The sequence below is a fragment of the Parus major genome, chromosome 1A (genome assembly GCF_001522545.3).
Source record: "Parus major isolate Abel chromosome 1A, Parus_major1.1, whole genome shotgun sequence".
Classification (NCBI taxonomy): Eukaryota; Metazoa; Chordata; class Aves; order Passeriformes; family Paridae; genus Parus; species Parus major.
The window spans coordinates 66,916,347-66,942,518 of record NC_031773.1 but is presented as its reverse complement, the minus strand read 5'-3'; the positions used below and the strand labels follow the sequence as shown (position 1 = coordinate 66,942,518).

The following is a 26,172-nucleotide window of genomic DNA, read 5'->3' as shown; positions in this document are numbered from 1 at the left end:
GAAGTATATAAAGGTTATAAAGTATATAAAGTAAGACAATGTCTTCTGGTGTTGTTTTAGACAAGGTTTTCCTCTCATTCAGGCCAAAAAATGAAAGAACTCCCAATTAAAAAACTGCTGCAAGTTGCCCAAATGAAACTGGCTTAACCACCCATCCACATTTATTAGCCAGTTAATAACTGTGTCATGACACAGGGACAAAATTAAAACTGCTGTGGTTCACAACAAACTGAACTGAAACCATATAATGACATACTCCAACCAGACTGTAAAAATTTACATGAAGAAGGAGGAGGGGGAAAAAAAGGCAGGAACACTCTTCAATCCATCTCTAATTTGGTGTAATATAAACATGGCAAGATTAAATTTTTGTTTTCTGAATTATTCTGAATTTAAGAAAAAAAATATTCTGAATTATTCTGAAGTTATTGAAGTCCATCAGCTACTCACATAGAGAACCAATTTCCATGTCTGTAGTAGGTTACAATTTTGAATTAAACAAGACAAAGTTGAGTAAGAGCAACATCCACTGGCTTCCTGATGATCTTAAGGCTCCAAACCATTGTGGACCACCCACAGATGATTGATTAATTAGCTAAATCATCCTTGATGATTGAGCTTTGTTTATTGAATTTTTACCTCTTTCACCAGTAAAGTACTCTGAATGCAAACTAACATCTTGAAGGGCTCAAAATTCACCATGGCAAGGGTTCATGCTTTGTGGCTTTGTAAGATTTGAATATTTTATGTGGTACAAAAGAAAAAGAAAATACATTTTCCATGCAGTTCAGTGAAACCAGGAAAGGCTCTGTTTAATAAAGGTGAACAAATAGGTGCAATTGAAAAGTTATTGATCACACCACAACAAATCAGCAATGATGAGCGTAAGGGTAAGCTGGCAGGGGAGCTCAATAGAAAATCTAAAAGTTTTAAAGTTAAACTGAAAAGAAATAATAAAATTAAATAACAAAAAATAAATAAGCACAAACTACCCTAGTGATGCATACTATAGCATCATTAGAATATATATCTATAAAATATTTATAATACTATATTTTATAAAATTTTTATATATTTTATATTTTTATATATTGATGCATTTTGAATATTTATACAGTATTTATAATAATTGTAATAAATATATAAAATATTCCATATTTTTATCTATTGTATCTATAATTCTATATAATTATATTTTATATATATATATATACTATAATAATAAATATATAATATTCTGTGCTATAGAATAGCACATACTATTCTAATGATGCTTTTCAAACTTCCCTAACTCAAATAATGTGCAAACAAGGTTTCACTAGACTGACATGCAAAATCTCATGACTTTGGGTGGCACAATCTAAATCAAACATCACCAATAATAAAAGCAATAAAAATAATAAATAATATAATAAAAATATAATATAAATATATAATAATATATAAATATATAAATAGTATAAAAATCGATATAAATATATAAATAATATAAAAATCGATATAATATATATAAATAATATATATAAATATATAAATAAATATATAAAAAATTTATATATATATATATAGATATATATAATTATAATATATAAATAATTATTTGTTATATAAATAATTATAAATATACTAAATAGTAAAAGGAATGCAGATTAAACAAGTTTTTAATGCCAGAAAAAGTCATCAGAGCATTCATATTCTCAGAAGTAATTTAAAATATTCCCCTAATATTGTCAGTGTACTTGCAACATCTATTAAAATAACACATGATTCCTGGAAAGTATTTGAATTAATTCCAAATCTAGTGAGCAAGCCTCCTAAAAGATACCAAGTTTTCACTTGCCATGGACACATAAAGCAGGTAAGAAGCAGAATTTGTTCTCAAAGACGTGTTTGGGAAGCTGGAGTGAATAGCAGCAACCACAGCAATAACTGTGAGTCAAACCTGTGCCCTGCTTCTGCACCAGACTGGAGCTGCTTCACAAGACACTTTTGGCACAGAACTGAGTGTTTTCTTTAAAACTCACCCTGTGTTACAGGAATCTTATTTTTATTTTTATTTTTTTTCAAATTCTACAAAAAATACTTTGTCTTGAATCTGTGGGGGAAACTGCTGCTCCTCTACCTGTTGGATTTTTCATCTCTAGGAGGAGACACCATGAGAAGGGGCCCAGGTACACAGTGTCCACATGGGAACAACAAACAGAGACTCCAAAAATGAGGCAGAAGAGAGAAAAGGGAGGGAAAGCCAATTAATTTTTAAATAAAACTGGAGAGTAAGTTGCCCTGTAAACTATTTTAAACCCTAGCAGCAGCAGCCACTGGCTCTTACAAACAACAGATTTGTTCAGGTTTTCCATCTGTAACACCATCACTGGACCAACTGATATGTTCAATTTAATACAGTCAAAAAACACAATTATTGTGTTTTCACTGAAAAACATGCACTAGAAAAAAATTTTTTTCAAGGGAATATTTTTTTCTTTATTTTTTCCCCTTCTACTTGAAATACCTACTTGACACCAATCAGGAAACCCAAAATCATTTCCTACTCCACAGCAGGCTGGAGATACGAGAAGAGCTGTGTGACTTGTTTGCTTGCACAGAAGAGTGAAGTCAAACAGCCTGTACCACACAGCATTTCCTTGATGGTTTTTCCTTCTGAAGCATGAATCTGAAACAATAAACTTCAAGGACAACTCCCCCTCACCTGAGGTTGAAAACAGGCGTGTGACCGAGGATGCGTGACCTTGGCCGTGGTCTGCGCGGCTCTCAGCACTTTCAGACACATCAATAACTCACCTGCACCCCAGCATCAGCTGCACAGGTTTGTTGGGGTCACCAGAAAACTCAAGCATCAATTTTGTCTGCATCCATGCCCACATAACCCAAAAAAAATGAATATATTGCAATCCAGCGAGTGAACTAAAGGCGCTATCTTAAACATCTGAGCACGAGGGATCGCTCCACGTCGGGGCTGCAATTATTCAGCACAAAGTGAGTCAAGTGTAAAAGAACTCCCTGAACTGAGGTCACAGCTGACTGAAGTCACACCCTGCCACAGTATTTACAGTGTGCTTATGTAACTCAGAAATTGTTTCCTGGAAGAAAATAGGCAGAACAATAGCAGATCCCACAGTCTGTGGGAAGAAAATGGATTTCGGCTTTTGGTGTTCCATGTGTCTGGTTTTCTACTTGCAATCATTTATGTTTTGCTGTACAGACAGAATTTTTCTCATCCATTAATCTGGGCCAAGCCCTTCCTCTATGTGTATTTCCATTCCAGGAACATATATTCAGCAAATACCATATTTTTGAGGTTTTGTTTTGTTTTAAATTACCTGAACCAAATGCATAAATATGATTCTTTTCCAACTCAATTCACAGATTCCCATTTTCTAAAGAACTCTCTGCTCTGAATGCCCAGGTTTGCCAAGCTTACAGGTAAAAGTATATATACTCTTTAAAATTTTAATGCCTTTACAATCACATATTTTGTTTTCCAGCAAACATCCAGTGATTAAGGATGACAAAATTAGCAACCTTTATAAAAGATAAATGGTAATCACCATAAAATGTGTTTTGCTGCAATTACCTCAAGTGAGTTCGAATTTCACAAGAAAATTTTCCCCAGGAATTTGTCATTGATGGTTACCAAGCCAAATTCAACAAACTGTCACTAGGAAGGGATTCTGAAATGCTGCTACAGGTATTTTATTGCAACTTCCTCATTCATTCAATTGAAAACATTTGCTGAGTCACTTTTAATGTCAAATTTTTTTGAAACTAATGTCAGACAGAGTGGGGCAGAAGCCCAGGATACCTTGCCCCCAGGAAACCTCAGCAGAACTATAATTTTTTTGAAAGCTCCCACAGGTTTTGAAGGAAGATAATTTTCAAAAACCTTTCCGAACGTGAATTTATTGCTCTTCAACTGGTGCTTTTATTAGAAATAAACGTGTGTGAAATAAGTGTGGGTGGGAAGGTGGAAAGGAGAAAGGGAAAGAGATAAAAAGCCATATGAGGTAATGATTTTTGATCCTTTCCTGGCTGGAGGAATGACAGACAGGTGAGGCTGGGGAAATTTGACTGCAACATTCACTTCCAGCCTCAACAAGAATTGTTCTAGATGTGATTCTTGTGATCTGGCACATTACTTAAGAAGCGCCCATCTAAAATCTTCCTCCAGGTTACCCTCCTACAGACCTCAGAAAGGTGAAATAATTATGTTTTCATGCTTCAAGACACCAATTTATGGGGATCTTGCACAAATGAGCCTCACTGGAGACCCTGATGCTCCAGGACCCTGCCAGATTTTGGAGAGCAATGACATGACAACAAAGTGAGCTACAGCTCCAACTGGAATTAGAAGAATTACCCATGGAGACAGTCCTTAGAGCAATGAATGTTATCTTAAAAACTACTTTCCATAACACCCTTATCCTCTCTGGCTACACCCATGTGGCAAGAAAATATCAGAGCCCTGAAAGAGATGCTAGAGGGGAGGGATCCATAGAAAAATTTTGTGGAACACAGCTACAAACATAAACAGCTCCTCCCACTTTCTAGGCAACCAAGAAATGATGCTGTTTATTATAAAACTATATCAGCTCCTCACTAATTTTGCTTACAGAGCTCTGAGCTGCCTAAACTAGAAAACATTTTCTATCCTGTGAGACTGAGAAGTGTATTTTTCCAGAAGGCACGCTAGATAAACTTTAAACTCGTAGCCAGTTTCAAAGGAAAAATATTTGCCCTACACAAAGCCTCTATTCAGCTTCCCTGTTTTTACTACAGTAAGAAAAATAGCTGTGCCCTGGGTAATTTGCTCATGTATGCCAATAAAAGCACATTGGACTAGAGCCAGCACTTCTAGCAAGCTCCCAAAGACTTCTGAAGTCCTATGAAAAGCAGAACTTTTTTTTTCCCCTCTACTTATCCTTTTTCTATTTGCCATTCCCAGAACTTAGTACTTGTTTCCAATATATTTGCTTTTATTCTACAGTGAGAAGAGACTGAAAGAAAAAAATAAGACTAAAGAATAAACCCAAAGCTCTCAAAGAAGACCTTGTATGAGAAAGAGCTTTCAAATATCTTCATACAATGTTTCAAATGTTAAGCATGTACTGTTTTAAACTCCATGCTATTTAAAAAAGATAAGAGAGGTTAAAGAATATTCACATTTTAGACATGAAACATATAAAGAATTAAGGAGCATGCTGACATAAATACTTAGATTTTTATGCTTTCATGAAGGAATCTGATAAAGAAACTTGCTGCTGAACTAAGGCATGTCTGTGACAGATCCAGGGTACAAAAAGAGCTTGGACCAAATTAATGGGAAGTTATTCAGAACAAAGCAACCATATGTGATTCCCCAAAATTCAGTGTTTTTTGAAGCAGCTTCCAAAACAATCACAGAAATGGGGCTGAAAAGGAAGTCTTCTCACAACCTTAAAGTAGGAGCAACTGTGCCAAGGTAATTCCCAAAAAGGGAATTCCCAACCTCTTCCTTGGGCCTCCAATAAGGGAAGCTATTAACCAAGCCTGGGGAAACCCAGGGTCTCATTAGCCTTATTCTGAAGAAGTTCTTCTCAATAAATAATCTAAATCTGTGTTGCAGCTCAAACTCACCTGGCATTGCTTCCATCCACACCCAAAAAATACACTAGATTCTTAATTTTAGAAAAAGAAAAAAAAGGTAATAATGTGAGTCAAATCAGTGTTAAACTGGGCTTATAAAAATATCCTATTCCTCTGTCTTGTTTGATCAAGAATAATTGGCTTGCTGCCACCTCCTCTCTCCTAGAACTTATCACTGCAATGGGCCCACAGGGATGTCGTCCCATACGTATCATCTCATATGTTTTTCCAGCCAGGCAACCCAAAGTAAGCAGATGTCAACTTCTGTTTTCCCTCAGGAGCCCACGAGGCAAGTTTCAGGGGGAACAATATTGCAGTTACTTCATCTATATATTATCTTTCATTATCTCAGTGTTTTTCTAAACCATATCCTTTTGCTTCTTGAACTTTACATAACCTCTACTCTTTCCTCATATTGTTTAATACAGCCTTATGCTTTTTCTCCTCCTTTTCCTTTTTTTTTTCATGCACATCTACATCTGGGGGGAAAGAAAAGTTATTCAAGACAAAATAATTCAAGTGTGGATTCAAAAATAGTTCCTGACATTGTCCAAAGACTTTAAGATGAGGACTCAGCCTGCCATCCACCCTAAGACTGTCCTTCATTTCCTGTCTGATTGGGTTGGATGATCACTGAGAAAATTAACACTGACAATTATAAATACTGCCTTTCCCAATAGAGACAGCAAAAGAATTAGAGGTAGGATATTTATTTTTTTTTTTGGTTGTAATTTATTTTTCCCAACTATTGCATTAAGCTTTCTGAAAACTCATTCACAGACAGGTTTAGGTGAAATGGCAGAAGCAATTACTGCTCTAATTGCCTATGACCTCTTTCTGCCTTTCCATGGATGCAAAAACATTGATGTAGAACTCTCAACTTCTCTGTAGGTGCCACTGTGAAATCCAGGGAAGAGGAGCAACTTGCAGCATTTGAGGTTATGGCCCAAATAGGATGCAGAACAAAGATAAGGTATTTTAGTAGGATAGCAGGAAGGTTGTCAGATGTCCCACCCTTTTCCATCCATGAAGAACTTAAACAGTTCCCAGACTACCCACACACCTGAGCCTGGCTCTGGGGCACACTGAGCCACCTCCTCTGATGCCTCAAGAGGCTCCCTGGAACAGAGGCTGGACAGAGATAAAGGAATAAAGTGGATATTTATTAAAAACCCTTCAAAGGATGCACCTTGGGTAGTGCAAGAGCCTGGCTGTGGCTCCACCCAAGATGGACTCTGGGTCAGGAGTTTTCACACTTTTATAAGTTTTGGTCCATTTCCATATTGGGGTTAATTGTCTAATTACAGTTTCAGGTGATGAAATCCCATCCTCTCAGTTTGCTCTCTTCAGTTTGGTGTTGTTTACACTTTTTGGGCCTGAAGCTGCAGCGGTGTCCTTGGTTCTGGGGCTGGAAAAGGATTGTTTTGTCTGCCTGAACTGTGAGGAGAACTTGCTGACCCTTGATATGAAGTTCAGAGTTATATATTAATGCAGTGCAGAATCTGGATAATATGAAAGATAAAACTTCAGGCATCACCTCCAGGAGCCCCATGGGCTGACCATGCCACCCTCAGCAGGGCTGTCGTGGCTGCTTCCTCATCAGCTCACACTGGGGAGAGCCAAGCCACAAACTGGGACCTGGCATTGTGTGGTGGGAACAGAGAGGTCACCAAATCATTCCCTGCCTGTGCACAAGGTCAACACTTCTCCCCAAAGGCATCTGCACAGTTAATATCTAGTCAGGCTGGCCAAGCCACCTTCACGCCCTTTGTTGAAGGGAAAAGAGCACAGCTGCAGTCCAGAGCACTGAAGGTGACATTTAGGCAAACTACACAGCCAAAAAACGTGCTTCCTTTGCCATTATTCAGCTTTGCAGCTCAGTTCTTTAAAGCACAGCAGCATCTCCGCCAGTGCCAGGCTCTCAGGTGATGTTTACAGGAGATATTCCCATCTGTTTTCTCTGAATGAAATAGGAAATGAGATCACAGCTCTAATCACATTGGTGGGTCAAGATTTACAGAAATTAGAAAGTGAGAAAGCCATTGGATTCAGCCCTTCTCCTAGTACAAAATCATCCTCCTAAACACAAGCTTTCCATTTTTACTGCTGGAGCAGCTCCTCTTGAAAATCTTTATCAAACAAAACAAAAAAAAAAACAACAAAAAAGTAAAAAAATAAAAAAAAAAAAAAGTAGGTGAGACACAGGATTTCTTCTGCCAGTAGAAATGCAGTGCTGAGGGTACAACAACACTGCACTTCCCCTCCTGTCATGCCTTCACAGCAATCCTGTCACCCTGGAGTTTCTCTGGAACTTTGTGAGGGGCCCTCACACCTGGATTCTCACACCCAGCTAAACCACAGACAGCTGACAGATTTGACACTTGCCAAAACTCGTGCTTATTTGGAATACACTGAGAGCTTATTATCTCAGGGTGGGGAGAAAACTCACACAGCTTTAGGTTCCAGAAAGGGCACTTGTGGTCAATAGTCTCAAACACCCTTTTTGTTTCTGAAAGGTCAAGCCCTGCTGCCCCCATTGACTCTTTCCCCAGTGAAGGGCATGCATAGCTCCTTTTCTAAAAGTTCCCAGATTATTTGAATGCTTCTGCTTGAAACATAGTAGAAAACCATATAGATTTCACTAAGGGAGGGGATCCATTACCCTACAAGCAGGGAAATCCCAACAGATGTCCCAACATTCTTTTTCCTGCTGCCCAGATCCATTGGGGCTCCTGTGGAGTTCACTCCTGCCAAATTTTAGCATTACTTAGCAGATGGCTTCTTCTCACTGTGCTCAGGGCTTTCCTTTCCCTGGCACTGGATTCACATCAGAATCACAGGTGCTGCTTCCCCAGGTTTCCCCACCAGCTCCCTCCTCTCCTGCACCAGCAGCAGTGTGGTCCCTCTCTTGCTCAGGGCGCAGTCTGGAAGCTCAAGAGATGCTAAACATCCCTTTTCCTTTTAACTGTGAGCAGATGAGGCATTGCAGCATGGTGATCAGACAGCTCTGGTGGGTGACAAGAGGGACAAAGTGCCTGGGTAGCATGAAACCAGCAGCAGTGACAGTGCTCCTTCAAAATTTGGGGCATATATATATATATAGCACCCTGGCTCCCAGTAATGAAGTCTTAACACAAAGGACTGCAGCAGGTGGCACTTGCCTTCAAGGGTTAAAAAACAAGACTTTAACCCCTGCAGATTGTCCTGAGGACATAAATTAGTGAAACTTCTCTAGTGATGGAGATGATACCTTCTTGAATTGCTCCTGAAATGGAAATATGTAAACTGTGGCGCCGTGTAATTTGCATTTCCCTAACAGCAGGTTGCTCTTTCCTAGCATTCCTCTCTTTCTCATGTTTTAGTGCACTCCAGAGGGATATTATCCAGGAGGATAATACACAAGATGCAGAAGACTATGCACATGCAGTATCAAAACTAATGCCAGACTGACCACAAATGCTTTTCCAGAGATTTCCAAACCTGAGTGGAGGCGAGGAGTGGAAGATCTCTCTCACTCCTGACTCACTCTGTTGGCCTGAACACCAGAGGGTTTGTTACTCAGAAAAGGAATTTGGACATCCCCCCTCCCCCAGGAGCTCAGCACAGCAGCAGAGGGTGGAAGCATCCACAGCCCCAGATTTACAGAAGAAAAAAAAGATTGCACAAAACTTGAGGAGTCTGGGATACGTTTCAGGCCACCAGAGCAACAAAGGAAATTGTGAGCAGCATAATGATTTATTTTATGCATTTTTGAATTATCCAGAGGGCACTGTACCTCCACAATATATTTTGCCTACTGTCCCCATCCCACAGAGCTCGAGTCAGCTGTGTTGCTCTCTCACAAATGCACAAATAAAGATGGGAGCAAATCTTGCTTCCACTTTATTTTTCATTCTCACCTTTTCTTTTAGATCCCTGATGAATTTCAATCCCTTTCTTGCTGCACATGGGAAACAGACACTTGAAAAGTGATTGCTAATATGAGAAGTATTTGGATCAATGGGCCTACACAGAAAATCCAATTACACAAGCAGAAAAAGAAGTCCAAAGGATTTGCAGGAGGAACAGAACCCTGTCAGAAGATGGAAATGACTTTGAAGAACTGTTTGGAAGAAGACTGGAAGGGATAAAGTCACAACAGTGCATTGAGTGTGGAACTGTCTGGACACTGAAAAAGTTACTCAGCACAGATAACTAGCACAAGCCAACCATGAGATAAGCTAACAGCATGGATTAGAAGGGAAAGAAACCTCTAAAAGAGCATCATGAGATGCAGACCAGCCTCTCCAAATGAAAGCTAGTTTTCCTTTTTCTCCTTTGTTTCAGAGATTTTCAGGGGGAGGAAAGCACAGAGCAGCCAATAGCCCAGCTTCCATTAGCTTCCTTTAAATACCAATTTTGAAAAATCCTCTGTCCTGAAAATCAAGGTTCTCCCATGCACCTAGCTGATTCTCAGAAGAAAAACCAGTATTTGGGTGTGCAGTAGTACACATATTTTTGTCATCTTTAACACTCACTTCCAAATGCCTCATTCAATAATTTATTTCACCACACTATGCTCACAGGACTAAATCTCACACTTTAATTTGAATATTGCTGTTCACAGATCAGAATGCCCACAATATTAATTAGACTTTCCTGGCAAAAAAACCTAAACCATGAGAGACAATTGGCTCTTTTTTAATCACCAAAATTTAAAATAAATAAAAAAATTAAATTAAAAAATTTAGAAAGTGTATTTAATCTTTACAAAAATATAAAATCATCCATTTCATTGGCTAATATTGAAAAATTGCATCCTACCCTGTTTCCTTCACACTCTCTTTTATTTGGATATGAAGTAAAAAAAAAAAAAAATCAAAAATCTCAATTGCCAATATCAGGCTAGTCAAGAACAAAAGCCCAAACAAAGCTCATAGTTTGATAAACCTGAAAAATAAACAGGGAATCAATGAGCTTGAGAACCTGCTCCTGATTGGAACTACTAGGCCAAGTTGGAATTAACACATGGCTGCTCTGCAGTTACATCAGCTTTTGGGTTTTTGACTGCACAGCATTTATTATCTCATAATATGCACAAAAATAAAAGGTGTGCATCACTTTTAACTTTTTGGGGGGTTTTTGACCATGCTCCATGACCACAGAGTCTGGAAAAGAAATTAAAAGTTAACTGTTATAAAATTACAGCTAAAAGCAACCTGGGTTGAGTGAGGGTTTCACAGAGGTAAAGTTTAATTATTTACAGTTTAGGCCCTCAGAGACCAGGTCCCAAGGTCATTTATTACCAAGAACGAACAGAAATTACTGGTTTCTATTTTTGTGGTGCAGTCAGCAGCACTGAATAAGAGCTATAAGGTAAGAGGAGGTATCCACCCTTAAACAACCTTATGGGACAGACTTTATGAGTGCAGAACATGACAGAGGGTAAATAGATCTGCTCAAGGAGGAGGGAAGAACAGGAAGAGCACACACCCTATGAGCCAAGCAAACACAAGGGTTTCAGAAGCAGCACACCTGGGAGCAGGCACAGCAATATGGGCTGGAAACAGCTTCCAACAAAACAATCCCCAGAACTGGCAGAGGTCTTGGCCAAAGGTGTCAGTGCACCCAGCAGTGCAGAAGGAAGTTCCTCTGTGCCACAGGAACCAAAAAATGGTGGTTATACTCTACAGCTTGGACTGGATGTCATCCCAGGCACCTCCACACTTCTATCTTCATTGCAGCAACCACCCTGGCCCTACAGGTAACTCTCACTGCACACAGGGGGCATGGCATGGGGCCAGCACTCTCACAAACCCCCAGCGCTGATGGTGGCTGCAATAACTTGCAAGGATGATCCTTGGGAAAAAGCCACCCAGGGGATTTGGAAAGCTGTAACCTTGCAGTACAGTTATTAAGCCAAAAAAGCAGAATTTTGAGTACCTGCCTTCTGAAATAAAGGCAGCTTCAGGTAACTGAGATTGAAAGTGACATGATATAAAACATGCATTAATTCCTGATCTGACTTTCAAGCAGGTGTTGGTACTATTTAAGACCATTTATTGTTCCAAAAGCATATGATTCTTCTTCTACTTCAAGGAAAAAAATGCTGCACTATGCACTGGGAGTTAAAGTACATTGGAGCACAAGTCACCAACCACAGAATAAACACTTTGGGAGGGCACATATCATTATAGCTGAGCAGTTTATACTCATGTGAATGCTTGCAGCAGTAAAACAAATGCTTAGTTATATGAGGAATGAAAGTTCAGTGATTCAGTAATGTTAACAAGTCATCTGCAAAATTAATATATACAAATGCATCACTAATAAAACCTATTGTTGTAGAAAGTTTTATTTTGGTGAGCAGCTGGGATCACCCTGCTGAGCTGTTTTCAAATGGGTATAAATGAATAAAAGTGTGTGAATAACCTGTCAAGAGGTGGAAAAATCTACAAGTTAATCCTTCTTTTGTAAGCTGATTCCCCTGCTACTTGTGTAGCCTCAGTAGACATTTCATGTCTAGCTCTCTTTTAAGGAGCTAGGACTAAGAATTTTAAATAACATTCATAAAAAAACATATATGCCAGACCTTTATCTCTGTGACCTCTCAATTAGATAGTGGATTATCAAAACCAGAAAATATTTGAATACCAGCCTATGCAAATATGTTGAGTTGCAAAAGAGAGATACACACTTGACTCTTCTCTATTTTTTAGCCCATGAATCACCTTTTGTTTCTGAATCCTGAGCTATGCTCACCAGTTCTTTTACTGCACCATCTGCTCCTTATCTGTACTATGATTAAATAGCAGTATAAATTGCAGAATAAGTTAGGTTGGGAGTGAACTCCAGAGGTCATCTGATCCAAACAAGACTAACTTGGAAGTTGGGCCGAGACAGAATCTATAACCACGTACAACAATCACAATGACTTCTCAAGCCACCAGAAACACCAGAAACAAACAGCTCCTGACCACAGGTAAAATGAATTCTCCCATTTTGGTCCCATGGTTATGTCCTGTTACATCTGAATGGGATCAAGAACACGCATAAAGGTCTTGACAGGAGCACAGCTGCCAACCTGTGGCTCAAATGCAGCTCAGCAGCATTTTAAGAACATTTTGTTGAGACAATCAGGGTGAGGAGAGGGCAAAATGTCAAGGAGAGGAAGCTGCCAGAACCCAGAGGTACAAGAGGACAGGGTGGGTGAAAGCAGCAGAGCATTTCTCTGGAGGATGGAAGAACAGCTCAGCTGGCTAACCCATGGAGAGGTTCCTGAAACCCATTTACTATGGTTTGTATGGTCCCTGGGGTTTAGTTCTGGATGACAACCAGGTACCACAGAGCTGCTCCCTCCCTCCCTGCCCCTGGTGGGATGGGGAGGACAACCAGAAAAAGGCAAAACATATATATAATATATATATATACAAAACATAAAGATAAGAACAGTTCAAAAACTGAAACAAATAATAGTAGTAGTAATTATTATTAATAATAGTAATAATAGCAGTAATATTAACATTTTTGTAATGAGAAGAGACAAAGAAATAAAACTCAAGAAAGACAAACCACGCACAATGCGATTGCTCACCCACTGCTGACGGATGCTCAGCCTGTCCCCAAACAGCCATGGGCACCTCCCAGCCAGCTCCCCCCAGTTTATATCCTGGCCATGACGTTGTATGGTCTGGAATATCCCTTTGGCCAGCTTGGGTCAGCTGGCCAAGCTCCCTCCCAGCTTCTGGTGCCTCTCCTGGCTGGCAGAGCATGAGACACTCAAAGTCCTTGACTCAGGGTGAGCACTACTTAGCAACAGCCAAAACATCAGGGTGTTATCAACGTTATAGCTCCAAAACACAGCTCTGTCCTGGCTGCTAGGAGGAAAATGAGCTCTATCCCAGCTGAAACCAGGACACCTGGTGACCCAGAGATCTCACTGCAGGAGGACACATCCGTGCTCGCAGAGCAGCCGTGCCGCAGCTGTTTATACATTCCCCTTCACCGAGGCCTCACTGTGGGGAGAGATTGATTACAACCAGCTCCATCCTCTAGGGCAGAGAATTAACATTTCCCATCCAGCACAGACAATCTGGCAAGCTGTGAATTGGTATAACTGCTTGGCATTAGCATAATTCATATATACGCACCTCAGTGTGCCCCAGTGAGTCTGGTTTTGTCTCTTTGGGTTTGACACACACATCCAAGGCTACAAGAAGGAGCTATGCCAAGTGCAACAGGCTGTGCATTATTTAAGGGTTTGACCATCCTACAATATAGTTTGTCATGGCTCCCACGTGCAGGAACAAGCCCTCTGAAGTTAACAAGGTTAAAAATGGTCATCTGAAAATGGTGGTGCTGGAAGTGGACTGCGTTACAAGATGTGTCCGGCTGGAAAACTGAGTAACTGCTTCTCTACCAGCAACAGCAACAACAAGAATGTTCTGAACAAATTCCAGGTACTTTAACAAGTCACAGTTCTTAAAATGACCCACTGCTCAAAATCCCTCGAGGTTGTAGTGGTTCCTGGCAAACTGAAAACATTTTTCCTTCCACGCTTCCTCTGCAGTACAGCTGAGTGACCTTGGTGGTGGGAGGAGGTCAGAGCAGATGAGAAAAGAGTCTTTAAAAACACTGCTTGATTTTTAAGTACTAAATTCACATTTTTAAGGCAAAGCCAACTTAATTAAAAACATTTAAGTCTCGCAACTTAAAGGAAGTTGCAATAGTTCCAAGAAGAGCTATTTGAGACTCCCTGGCCCCCCAACAATCCCTTCCTGCAAGTCAAGGAAGCAACAGCATGAACAACCTCAAAGACATCAAACCACTGAAACAAAAAAGAAACAAAGCAACCAACCCACAAAAGGAAAGAAGGAAGGAATGGGATGAGGGGGATTGCTTCTACATTCACATGCACCTCGCTTTGTCCTGTATATTGCACACTGACACAAACCACTTCCAGCTTTTGCACATCACTCTTCAGATTTGCTTTATTTCCATTTTTTACCTTTCCCAGTCTCTTTTTGTCTCCTGTCCTCCAAGAGGCAATAATTGTCCAAGTATGGAAGTGAATTCAGACAGCTTCTCCACACCCTGGAGAGGTGACTTAGAAACTTCTGCACAGTCAGGTCTCAACATTCTTTTGTTTTTTAACAGACAACATCCTTAATATCCTTACCTTTACATTGACTGCTTTACCATTAAAAGAAACAGTCTCAAATTAATTTTAAGCAAAAGTTTACTGTATGGCACATGTGCCATCTAGACCTGGGGTGTCTCAAAATGAGAAGCTGGGCTAGAAGCCACAGAATATACATTAAATAAAGGAATAGTTGCCTCAGACACTGCAATCCCAGGAGACCCCCAGGAAAACCTCTGCATCAAGCCATGCCCACCTCAGCTCCCCTCATTACTCCTCCCCCTGCCCCAATAGCTACCCTCATGTTAAAATATATATTTAGAAACTGGTAGCAGTTACTCTTTTCAACAAATAACTTCAAATCCCAGATCTCTTACAGCTTCCAGACAAAATATTACTCTAATGTAATTAATTCCCTCTATTTCCTTTTTCTGTCATAACTCCCTGCCTGTTTACAGCTAAGTTGTATCTTCTCATGTGTTTGCCAGCAGTGCTATAACAGCCTTCTTGTACCTCTGGCCACTGGATAAATGATAAAAATAAAGCCAAGAAAATTAGCAAGGAAATAAAATTAGCAAAGCTAGGAACAGCTGAAGTATCTGAAAACCCTCTGTTGGTCTTGTGCTCCAGCTTGCTTCACTTCTAAGCAGGCTGATGGGTATTTTACCACAGGTACCTCATCAACAGCCCTAGGCTGGCATAAAGGTGACTTAAACAGAAAGTTTCTTTGAGGCTGTCTGATAAATACTGAAATAATGGAGGAAATAAAGGAAGTAACTTCTGAAAGCGGGCTTGAAGCACTTTTCCCGCACGCTGATTCTCCTCAAATAGGTTTCTACTTTTCTCCTGGAAGAGTACCAGTCTCCAAAATAAATAAAGTAAATGCTTTGATAGTAAAGTCAGTAGTTCTGGTCTGATAAATAGCAACATAAAACCAGCACCTTTGCACTCAGCAGATCTGCCTGTGGTGTGCAGTGAGGAGTGATTGCTGCTGACTGGTGAGATGAACTCTACTGCTTCCATGCTTGTTTGAGACAGGATATCAGGGCTATTGCTGTGCAGCAAACTGGATACTAGTGTCTTCCATAAAAAGCTAAGTTCTTCATTAATTCTCAATTATTTATCTGGACACTTCTTGCTGCAGCACTCAGGTAATGGGGTACAGAGACAACATCAGAGCACTCTGCACAAACTTTATGGTGCGAAAAAGCTCAGGAAGGGAGATGGGTCTGCGAGAAATGCTTCACTCGGAGCCAAACAGAAATTTCTGCCTCATAAAACTACTTTTAAACAGGCACTTTACAGAGTCAAGAGCTGCAGTTCCTCCTTGTAGAATGCTGTGATGAAATCAAACCAAAAAAATAAAAATAAAAATAAAAAATCGGTGACTTAGTGTAAAAGATTTATCAAGCAGTTTTCACTGATAATATTCAATGTCACATGTGTAGGCTGCAGATATAGCCCATAAAATAAAAGAAAAATATTTTTCATATTCATAATATTCAATATATTCAATATATGAATATATTCAAATATTCATGAACATCAGCTCATCATTTCAAGGAGGAACATAGGCCAGGAAAACCTATTTGAATTTATCATACTACCATAATAGGACTAAATTTTAATTTACAGGAACGGTTGGTAAGTGATAGAAAACAAGCAAATTCTCAGCATTCAAACTTGCAGACCTTTTAGAAACTACTGGGAAAGATATGCTTGAAAGTGAGGGTCTGAAATATTTTGGAGCATATTTTCACAGTACTTAAAATAAACAGTAATAGTGTCTGCCCTTTAGAACTTCAAAGTCACAGAGATAAGGATGCTTCTGAAAGAAAAAAACAGATAGGAAAAGACCTGCTCTCAGAGCTGCCCAGGACTCATAGAAAAATACATCACAATTTTTTTACCATTATCTGACTTGAAGCTCCTGAAAACTAACTACTCCTCTTAAATCAAACACAGCATACATTGTATTTCCATCTGGAAGTGCTTGAATCTTGCTTAGCATCTCAGTAAGCATGATGTGAGATGCTATTTCGTGTCACACTGGCTTTTTTTTTGTCACAAAGTTCTCACAAAAGTCATTATACCAATCCTGAAAATTCCTATAAAGAAGCTGAGCAGTATTTTTCTCTTCTAGCTAAGAAGTTCTGCCTCAATGAAGCATTAAAGTAAAACTAACAGTTAATAAACTGCTCACCTTAATGAACAGATAGAGACTGAATTAGTAGGCGATGTCTCTTCCAAAAAAGCATTACTAAAACCACTCCATTTGTGCCAGTAATGTGTGCTGTTGATATGTCAGAGACATTTCATTTCATGACATGAAAGAACAAGTCCAGAACTCAGGTCAGGGAACAGAAACAAACCCACTGAAAGTTTCATGTTGTTACTGATAATCAGAGCTCTTCGTTCCTTGCATATTTCACATTTAAGAGGATGGTAGACACCAACAAAATATTTCCCTTTCATTGAAAGGGTCTGAAAATGGTGCCAAAGAAGATCAGAGGAACTTTCTTTTTTGTTGCATCTCGAGGTCAGACACTTTAAATAGAGCTTCTGGCACACAATAAAATAAACTAAATCAACCTCTCTCGAATTCCTGGCGGTTTACAACTCAAGCTGCCAAGCCTTTTAGTTATGCCAAGCTTCTGCAGGAATTAAGTAGTGCTCAAGTTAGCCAGGCATAAAAGGCTGAGCTGTTATCAGGTGAGCATCAGCAGAGCTGTCAGTTCAGGAGCTCCACAGCCTGAGGCTCACAGCAGCTGTCTCTGGGCCAGGACCAAACCCTGCCAGTGCTCACCTGCAAGCCAAGGTAGCTCTGGGGAGCACAGGGAGAGCCTCTCCCACTGCTTCACCTTCCTGCACTTATTTATCACTAGTGCTATGTTTTTCTTTACCCCAGTGAGTCCCTGAGCTGTTGGAGGTGAGGGTGAGGCTGTGCCCCAAGGGAGGAAGGCTCTGAGAGGCAGGGGTACGACTGCTGCTTGATCCCATCACAGGCCTGGGAGAAATTCTGGCTTTTTGTGGAGTATTTGCATGCACATATTCCAAACATTTGCACACCAGAAGCAGTCATAGCAACTTATTTCCATGCATTTCATATTGTGGTGCTTGCTTTAAAAAGAAATCTTCGTTTTGGTGAGAAACTGCCTTGCAAGCAAAATATATCGTTATTCTACGATTTCCAAGGTGAGAAAACCACTTCTGGCTCTCCCTCCCAAGGCAGGCTTGGGGTTATCCCTGCTCCTCTGAGGCCTCACACCAACTGCAGCTTTGTTAGTCTGGGCTGCCACATCCCACCCTTCCAAAACATTTCACATCTGGCTGCTTTTCCACCTCCTCGGTCAGGAAGTGTAGCACATCTTCCACCACAGGAGACAGACTATTTCTCTCCATGTTTTAACTCCTCTCACACAAGACTTTGCAAGCAGCAGGCTGGTCTCAGGAAAATGTGCTTTTGTACCCCTGACAGCCCAAGAGAAGCACCCTGTGCTCTCTTGTTTCACAAGGAAACACCAAGAGGTAACAGCTCTTACGACCCAGGGGGAAGGCAGGCCCAAACTTTCAGAGTTTATCAGCAGATGTTCCCTCAAATTTATGAACTGTTTCCTTGTTAGGCCTTGAGGAGCAAAACCTGTGAAGTGCTGGCATTTCTTTCACCTGCCCTACCAAGCTGCTGTACAACTAGCTCTTGTGTTTGTGCCTGGCCTTCATTTGGATCACATCCAAATGGTTGGTTGTGTCCATCCACACAGCAACACACAGAGCTTTTTTTGGTTCAGTCCTAAAAGCAACAACCCCTGGGCATTGCTGTATTGCTGCCTGTGCTGGTGAGAGCTCTCCCCCTGTGCCTACACACATTGTTTTGGCAAATACGATGGAGAATCTCCTTGGAAAGGGACCTCCCTTCAACTCTGCAAACAAATACCACACACTGCAGGATCAGATGGATTCTGACTGCACAGGTGGTGCTGGCCAGAGGGCATTGGTGTCAAACATTTTGTTACAAAGAGCTTACACAGAAAACACAGACCAAGAAATCAAATCGCTGGATAAACCTAGCACACACCTGATCCAGCTTGTTAAAACACAAAGGACATCAGCACTTCATGATCCCTTCTACCTCCTGGTATCTTCTGTACCCCTCCCCTGAGCAGCTCCCTCTGCCATCACCTTTTTCTCATCACCTTTTCTTCTTGCCATGGGCAATCAGGGGATGAAGCAAGACATTACACATGCACTAATTATCCCTTCCATGCCACCTCTCTGGACTTTTGAAAGTCCTTCTGTCACCTGCATTTATTCTCAATCCTCAGCTGATTGTTGTTTTCTGAAATCACAAAGCTCTGAAGAGCTCTGTGTTTGTGAAAACCCTTCAGAAGCTTTGCCCTTTTGCTACTCTACACAATCTTTTAGTAAATCTGTGTGCTGTTTTGGAGAAATGATTGCTGAATCTGTACAGGCACCCTCACCCCACACCACTGCAAACAGATTCTCAAGGAGCTTTGGCTCTGGATAAGCAGCTTCTCCATTTATCACACCTCCTGAAATGCCACAATGTTCTCATTTTGCATTTCTGTTTAAAAAGTTTTAAAAACAGCGTGTTCTAATTCATAAGCAGTGTGATAGCTTTGGATTCTCCAAGCATTTTTTACTACAAACAGAATTAAACCACATTTAAGCTCAGCTGTAAACAGAGATTTCAGTAGATACTAACAACTCAGGTAGCAAAATAAATAGCAGTATTTTTTTCTAGGCTAACCCTGATGTTTGGACAGTTGTCTGGGATTTATGGGACATGATGGTTACTAAAGTATTCACATCTGTGCATTTAAAATGTCACCAACTTACAATGCTTTTCCCTCCCTCCTGACTCAGATAAAAATGGGAACAAAACCGTGCCTTGCAGTTTTCAGAGTTATCTCCTTGGCTGATCACAGAAGTGAATAACCAGGCTGATTTTCTATTTCCAGCTGAAAATGTGTAATTGATTAACAGCCCCCTGCACTTTGATACAGTGCTGAAAGATCTCTCCTTCTGAAGCAAAGACAGACCTGCTGTTTCCTTTTACAAGCAAAAGGGGGGGAAAAAACTACAAGGAAAAAGGGATGGGAGGAGAAAGGGTGCTTTCAGTTTTGTTTCTGCATGCCTCTTTCATCACAACTTAAATTTGCACACCTGACTTTTCCTGAGAAGAGAAGGGGTGCCTGGAAAACCACTACATTTTTATATAAATAATAAAAATAAAAGGTCACAAATTTATTCATAAACTGTCTACCCAATTCTACTCCTACAGAGGTCAGACCTCCTCAGTGCTCTTCTTCATGGCTGTATTCCTGCACTTCCATTCACGTGGTTTCCACTCACATCAATCACCTCAAATTATGAGTAAAACTCAAAAATTGAAGGACAACAGGGGAGGGTTTGTGGATACTGAAGGAAAGAGTCCAGCCTGGCCCCAGCTGGGAGTGCTGGCTCCTGGGGAAGATGCAGAGACTCATTTCATGGCTTTGCATCCCTTGGGACTGAAAAAGAAAAATAAAACCCAAAGAGATGACATTTTTAAATCGAGCCTTTTCTGTTTTGCTTTCTTTAATCACATATTGAAAGGAATTCAGACTGGATGAGTTTGATGCAAGTGCCAAATATCAGTGTAAAGCCCAGCACACAAAGGCTGGTAACAAGAAGGGGAAAAAATTTCAGAAAGAAGGAGGGGGGAAAAAAAAAAAGAAAAAAAAAAGAGAAAAGAGTCCAGTTTTCCCACATGTTGAGGTCCTCAATTATTATTCAGCTATTTGAAAGCATCCACTTAGCTCATGTTTAGAACTTGTCTTTGGAAGCTCAGCAAGAGCTTTAGCAGAGCACAGTAAATAAACACACAAACGAAAATGAATGAAAGTTCTCTTTTAAAAAAAAATAATTACAAACACTGTAAAAAGTCTGATGAACTCTAAGTAGTATTATTCCTTTACACTAAAGAAATACATACAATATTTTTTTTTTAAATACAGAGGGGTTGACAGTGTCTTTTTCAGCACAGGAGGAGAGGGAGGCTGGAGAGAAGGGATAGAATAAATCCAAAAGTAGGCCAGACATCAGTGCTGCATCTGAAGCAGTCATCACTGCTCACCAGGCTGCTGGAGCCTGTGCACCACTGTAGCTGAAATCATATTATAAGGCACTCAGACCCAGGGAAGCTGCACCAGGGATTCCTTTAATGTGGCTCAGTATGCACAGCACAAATTCAGTTTTAAAAATACACAGAAAAACTCTGAAATTCCTCTCATGCACACCCAATGCTTGCAATTTCACAGTTTAGGTGATGAGAAGATGTTTACACTCTATTTAGCACAAATGATGTAAAATAAAGTATTAAAGTATCAATATTAAACATACTGAACTGTGCAAAATAAATCAAAAGTAACAATATCAGGGTAAGGAGACTAAGAACAGTTTTCTCTCCAAAAACTGGGAGGACATTCAGGCCAACTTAACAAATTCTGAGAAAAACTTCAGGTTAAGTCTCACTATAACTTATTGTAACCTTAAATAGAAAGCAAAATTTGTAATTTTAAAACATTTTCCTGCTGCTATCAACTTCACCTCTTCTATGAAACCCCCAAACTTCAGTATAATTTTTAATTCAGAATTCAAACTTTAATAATATTGTCCAGCCATGGGTCTCCTGAAGAAATCATTCTACAGCAGTATTTTTTTAAATGTGACATCAATATTAAAAAACAACACAGCCCAGGAAAAGTAGACAGTGAAATAAAAGGGAGGAGGCATTAAAAGTGTGGTTTGAACCAGGTTTTGGGTATAAGAAGTTTGAGCAAAAAGCCACTTAAGTTGAATCACACTGCTCATTCCTGGGGCTGCCTGAACATGGGAGGGGAAAACACTTGCAGTTGTTTCTGCAAGGATTTCAATATTTAGCATCATTAGTATTCACAGTTATTTCTTAGCAATTTGGTCAAACACAGGCCACGGGGGTCAGCCCTCTCCACAATTAGATGATTAATTCTGAAGGTGAAACACAAAAGAACAGGACACTGACATCCAAGGGATGATTCTAGCAAAAGAAGAGAAGCCAAACTGGTCAAAGGGCCTGGGAAAAAAAAAAGTATTTCCAAAAAAGAAAAACCAAACAGCGCAATTAAAAGTGCTGAAGTCAAAGCAATGGATTAATGCTGGAATTCAGTGTGTCTCTGCTAATTTCCAGCGGGCTGATTCCAGCTGGTGGGAATTTCCTACCCTCTCTGCCACCTTCTCTCCTAGGAAAAGGGGAGTGGGTAGTCAGGAGCATCCCTCTGTCCCACCTCCCTTGTCCCATCAAACATCCTGGCCCTGGGATCCAGCACTCACCTCTCCTCACTCCCAGCAGGACCAGAGCTGAGAGGTGACAATCCAGGTGTGTCCAGCCGTGAGTCACTGCCCTGGGACAGCAACCACAGAGCACACAGAGTCATCATCTCTGGACTGCCCAAACAGCCACTGAACCCAACCCCTTCTTCTCCTTCTTGCCCAAACTCGAGGATGGCTTTCTCCCAACCTGTGGCACCCTTTTTTTGCTGCCCTCCCAGGCAATGTAGTTGTGTGAGGAAGGAAACAATGCTGGGTGGCTTTATCAAATTAACCCCCATGTTTCCTCCACTGCAAGCAGAAAAGAATACACAGCATGAGACAATCCTCACAGTTCTGCTCAGGAAAAGAACTTTAAAAATGCAAACCAACCAAAGCTGTCAACTTTTTCATGATGAAAGTGACTGAGCCAGAGATAGCTTGGTTACAGATAGGGGAACCAGCCATAATCTTGTCTACACCATTCACGAGATCAAAGTGTTCCATACATTCTGGAAAGAGTTTGTGTTGGTGGAATACAACAAGATCCAGGATGAACAAGGTGTCATAAGTTACCTTGGACTCAGGCCATTCATATTGCTCAGTAAAGGATGGATGAGCACTTTAATCCAACCATTTCTAGTTGGAGGAGAAAAAAAAAAGAAAGGTAAAGATTAAGGTAGAAACATAAGGTTCTTAACAAGAATTAATGCAGTTTGAAACGATTTAATAATAACTACATATGTAAAATATGGTTCTAATATGTAAAAAAGTTCTAATAACAGTCAGAGATCCTGAATAAAATTTAAGCAGGTCATTTTTAGGAATTTAGGATGCAATAGGAGACAGACCTCTTCAGAACTGCTTGAGAAAATACAATTAGAAGCATTTGCTCTATTTATGAAAAGTATCCACATCAAAGATGTAAAAAATTGGAATGGGATCCTCTACAATAATTTAATTTTCTGATCTTTGTTTTATTAGACCTTGATTAGTAAAAGGCATGGCATTATGTTCATATTGGAATAATCAGAGCACAGCCATGACTGTGAGTAACATGGCAGCTCCAAATGTTCTCAGGGGTTGTTCCTCTCATCCTGACTGTGACAGCTTAAGCGGCCAACAATTCACTCCAGGTAGGAAATGGAACATACAGAATAATGGAATTAATCAGTTTGAACCAGTTTATACCCATTGGATACAGTCTGAACTGGCATGAACTGGTTTGGAACCTGCCAGAGCCAGCTTGAACCAGTTTGAATGGGTTGGAACAAATCTAAAACATTTTGAAGTGGTTTGAACCAGTCAAAATGAGGCAGAACCACCCAGAAGCAGTAAGAACCAGTTTAAACTGGTCAGAACTAGGTTGAACTGGTCAAAACAGGTTTGAAGCAGTTGGATCCAGTTTAAACTGGCCAGAAATGGTTTGAACCAGTCAGAAATGGCTGGAAGCTGTTTGAACCAGTTGGAACAGGTCTGGACCAGTTGGAAGTAATCTGAACTGTTCTGAAGTAGTTGGAACAGGTTGGAACCAGTCAGAACTGTTCTGAACTGGATTGAACTGGTTTGAACCAGTCAGAACTGGCTGGTTTGAACTCTTGGACCAGTTTGAACTCTTTAGGCCATGTTAGAAATTTAATTATATATATATATATATATATAAAAAGTTTTAGGCTATTTAGAGCCAGTTTGATCCAGTTTCAAGCTGATGGATCCAGCTTGTATCCTTTCTTTTCATGCCAGAGAATTCCTCCCTCCCTCTTTCCCTCCCAGCTCCCTGTGGAGGCTGTGCATCCTGCTGGGAGCGCAGGAACCCACGGCCGCTGTGGAGAGGCTGGAAAGGACAGCTGTCCTCAGGAACAGAGCTGGAACAGAGCCTGACCCTCATCCAGAGTCATGGTGTGCTCCTTTCCAAAGGGCACAGCATCCTTCCTCCCTCCTTCCCAATCCCTGCTGGGCCACTGCTCCACGTCACCTCCACAGAGCTCCTCTTCCCTGCTCCCGACCCCACAGCTGTCCTCAGGATCTACTGCCTGATAAATCCTGCTTAAAGGCTGCAGCACAAACCAGGGACTGTGCTATAGCAACAGGAAAAGATGGGATTGTCTGTCAGACTGAAGAAATGCCCTGTGTGTTCCTGTGGAAGTGCCACTGATACTGGATTTGCTCCGAGCTGGAACAGAATGCATCTCACATGTCGTGGGTACAGCTCAAACAAAAATACAGCAGCACTTCAGGACTTTTAAACCAGTCACCTTGGAGATATCCCAGATGCACTTGCACTCATCACCCCTAAAAGAGATTATCTTCCATAAACAGAATAATGTCCCAAGAGAGACACGTCTCATTCTCTTCCTTAACCACATTCACCATGGGTTCTTGCTTAGTCACATTGCAATAACTCTTTTTCCCAACCCTTAAAATTAGGAACAAGCTTGTCTGCCCTCATCATATCCCTCTTGTAATGGTCAGGACAATCCAGAGTGAAATTAGCATGGGAACATGGTTTTATTTTAGAACAGCACTCAAAACAAGTGTTTCTTCACCATTTGAAAACTATTTCAGCTTGATTACAAATTATATATCCACCAGCAAAAAAAAACTAAATTAGACCCAAATTAAGCAACAAACTAGGATGCATTTAAACCAAGTATTTTTTACTTTAATAGAAAATTTAGTTGTTCTAATGCATCATCTGCTTGCAAGCCTACACTGCCCCTAAGCCTTAACCAAATGCTGAAGGCAGGTAGAATCAACACCCTTCATAACTTCTGGTGCAAAATCCTAACATCTAGGAAGGAAACCCTTGGGATTAAGATTTAGCTCACAGATAAAGTCAACCTGGACCCTAATTTATTAACAAATTAAAACAGAAGTGTATAAACTTTGTAGTTCAGTATCAGTAAAATAACTTGTAATGAAGCCCAGGACTGTTGTGATAATCATATTTTTATCATCCCAGAAGATCTACCCTGCACTAACTTCAGTACCTACTTTGACAAATGCCAATTAAAATAATTAAAATCCTCAAAGAGCAAACAGCACATTTTTTCATAGTTCATAACACATTCTTTCAAACCTCCACCTCCAAAAAAAAACAGCTTTAAGACACAGCCAGGCATTACTGACACTGGAGATGCTGCTTTACCTCTTCCCTAAATGACAAACGACTTTGCATATCAGCAAAGAGATGTCATCCTCTTTGTGAGTAAAGCATTGTCTGACGTTCCCTGTTGAGTTTTCCAAGGGCGTTAAACAAGATTTCTTTCCTTGATGAAGTCAATGGTTACCTTGTTTCTGGGTAGCACTTATCCAATTTCATTAGCATTTTACAGGGGTGGATACCATCGTAAAAGGGAAAAGAATGAAAGAAAGGCTACTCAGAGTGGTTTAACTGAAGGCATCATGAATTCACTATCAACAAAGCACTAAATCACTAAATATTTCAAAGCAGAGAAGGCAGTTTTGCAGGGTAAACATCTACACTTTTACTGCAGTCTTTTCAAAGCTCTCAGGACCAAGGTCAATTTTATTGTGCTGTCATACCACAGGAGATAAGGACTTTTCAAAGGTATACTTGCCTATTTATTGTAATTTTTAAAAGCATGTAACTTGAGAGGAAAAAAAAAAAAATCTAAATTTACCAGGCAGCACAGAAACAGTGAGAATTTCTAGCAGAATTTCTGCTGCTTGCAGGGTTACTCTTTCCAATTCAAACCTCACTGAATGTATTTTGAAACACTGCAAAGAAAACCAAGCACTTAAAATCACTACCACGTCCCATCTGCAAGAAAGAACCCCAGAACATTTCAACTGCACCTATTCAATCCCCACAAAACTTGGCAAAAGGAATGGAAATCTGCAGAGATCTACAGGAGATGTGTCATAAATATATTGTATTAAAAATAATTTTTAAAAATACAGGAGATATAATCTATAGGACATATAATATCAATTAGTGTGTCTTATTAAAAATAGCTTTAAAAAATATAGGAGATATAATCTACAGGACCTATAACATCAATTAATATGTCTTATTAAAAGTAGCTTTAAAAAATACAGGAGAT

The 26,172-nt window shown here is 40.1% G+C and overlaps 1 protein-coding gene across 5 annotated transcripts in view; it reads right to left on the bottom strand.

Annotated features, from left to right (window-relative positions):
* The window catches only part of EPS8 (epidermal growth factor receptor pathway substrate 8), a 130,109-nt gene that overhangs the window by 60,977 nt on the left and 42,960 nt on the right, over nucleotides 1-26,172 (bottom strand). The window contains exon 1 of one of the 5 annotated variants that reach the window (XM_033514238.1): nucleotides 13,214-13,237. The exons of the other annotated variants lie outside the window; for them this stretch is intronic. The gene's annotated coding sequence lies outside the window, so the exon portion shown is untranslated. Of the gene's footprint in view, nucleotides 1-13,213; nucleotides 13,238-26,172 lie in introns of those variants that run through there. 5 annotated transcript variants of the gene reach the window in all.